The sequence below is a fragment of the Tenrec ecaudatus genome, unplaced genomic scaffold (genome assembly GCF_050624435.1).
Source record: "Tenrec ecaudatus isolate mTenEca1 unplaced genomic scaffold, mTenEca1.hap1 Scaffold_196, whole genome shotgun sequence".
Classification (NCBI taxonomy): Eukaryota; Metazoa; Chordata; class Mammalia; order Afrosoricida; family Tenrecidae; genus Tenrec; species Tenrec ecaudatus.
The window spans coordinates 86,337-88,608 of record NW_027458243.1 but is presented as its reverse complement, the minus strand read 5'-3'; positions in this window follow the sequence as shown (position 1 = coordinate 88,608).

Sequence of the window (2,272 nt, the reverse complement as noted above, 5' to 3'; positions counted from 1 at the left end):
TTATTCAAGAGCTGAGGTATATCTCTCCCAGGAGAGAGATCTAAGAAATTTTCTGCCAGATGGTACATTTGGGGAGACAAGGAACACTTAAGCATTAATCATTCTTAACAGTGTCCCCTGCAAATCTTCCTTGTGTGTGACTACTGCCCATTTAGGGCTTGCTCTGGGAACACTTGATGGGGTAATAAGCCTTGCAACAATTCAGGCTCAAAGGGCAAGCATCTGGCTGAGCAAAATAAAGAGATAATATGGATTGAGTTGTGTCCTTACCACTACCACTTGAGATATTCCCCCAAAATTCGTTGGAACCCTAACACTGAAGGCTATAATCTGATTTGGTTATGTGAGGGCTCTCTCTGGGAGAAATGTACCTCTGTCCTTGGCTTCACACAAGAACCAATTGACGCAGAAACCTAGTTTGTGATCCAAGTGACTTCATAACGGATAGAAGAGGCAACTATGCTCGTGGGGGGTGGGGGCGGACTGGACAGCCCACGCGCGCTGGGTTGCATGACAGCTGGTGGGAGGCCCCCACCCATACCCTGTTGGTAGGCATGGCTGACGGTACTGTTTGACCCCATTGACTGAATTAAGCCCACCTGGTCTAGATGGGGGCCCGCCCAGGTTGACCTGCTTCCTGTCACAAGGACCTAAATGTGTGCATCTTTCCAGCCTGAAGCAGCTTTCAACTGTCTGTGATGGGGAGGAGGTTTGGCATGCACAGCGACCACCCTCAGTTCTGCCTCTACTTACCTAACAGGTACACGGCATTTCTTTTCTGTTTTTTAAAACAACAACAAAAAAATCATTTGTAATCTTTCTATTCCAGCGGTGCTAGGAGCAAGGCAGAGGCAAAACCCAAGAACAAGGTTCTTCTCTGTTGAAGCGCGATAAACTCACGGGGAAGCAAACAAGCATCTTCATCCACGTGAAGTGAATCTGTGAATCAGCAGCTCCCAACTGACCAAAGCACGCACAGAGCAGCCCAGCATCAAGGTCCGTTTCTGTGCACTGCTCCCACTGTGAGGAAGAGCTTCATGTGCATTAAAAGGGAACTTTTGTAATATTTGAATTTTGAATAGTGGTTTTTGTCAGAAACTGGAAAAAAATCTCAAAGCCTGAAGAAACTCCTTTCTAGTACTGAACATTCAAGGGAGCCTGTAGAAGCCTGAAATGATTGCTAGGTGACCACCTGGATCTGCTTGTTGAGTGAAAGTGGCAGAATAGCAGCAATAGAGCAGCGGGTTCATTCTGACCACTGACACTCGTGGACCTGGTTTACAGGCAGTAGAGAAGAAGATGAGAGCAGGTTGACTCGTTTGAAGTCCATGACCTACTCTGAGGGGACTAGAGTTGTGGAGAATTGGTGATGGGGCCAAGGCCTTAAGGCAATGCGACCAATGTACACTGAGAGGGGGCAGAAGCTCAGAAGCTAGGGGAACCCCACACTGAGCTCTCCATGCGGTTGGATGCCTTGAGCTCACGGTCAGGGGTTGGTGGTGGGTAGCCATAATTTAGAGTAGAAGAAAAAATATATTATTACCTTAGGAAGATCATGGTGTGGGAGAAAAAGGCAGAAAGTCGGGAGTCCAGGGAGCAAATTTAGTTCCAATTGGCCGACTAGTAAACAACCCCCCTGATAAGCTGCATCTCCCCCTCTGTGGGTCAGCTTGACAGCCACCAAATCTGAACACATCACAAGTAGAATTTTTTTTAAGGGTGAAACATAAATGATTGGTTTAAAACTCAAACCCAAGTCTGGTTGCTCAGCTCCAAGCACCACATAGGGGAGTCCCTTAACATAAACCAGCATAAGAAGCAACCTAGCTAAGGAATGCCAGAACTCAGCCACAGGGCCTGGCAGCTTTTACCATAACAAAGACCCGCTGTAGCAGTGTCAGCCTTAAACAGCACTGAGCTGTAGCCCAGAGACTGTGGGAGACAATTTCATTCTAGCTGGCCAGAGGGATAAAAAAGAAAATCCTCTGATCCAGGAAGCATCAGCAGTCTAGATAGGACAACAAGCTTCCCTCTCAGTGATTCTACACATAGCTGGGGAGGCCCTGCCGGTCTTGGAGCCCTAAACAGGGCTGAGGGAGCCCCCCAGTGCCCCCTCCCAGCCCCTGCTGCAGTGCTACATGCAGCACAAGGCAGGTACTCCAGCACCCAAGTGAGCCCTGGCCACGGGCGCGATCTTGCTTTTGCAGTAATCTCACACAGCATCTGTGTAACCCTACATCAGGGATGGGAAGGTCCATTAACGCATGCCCAG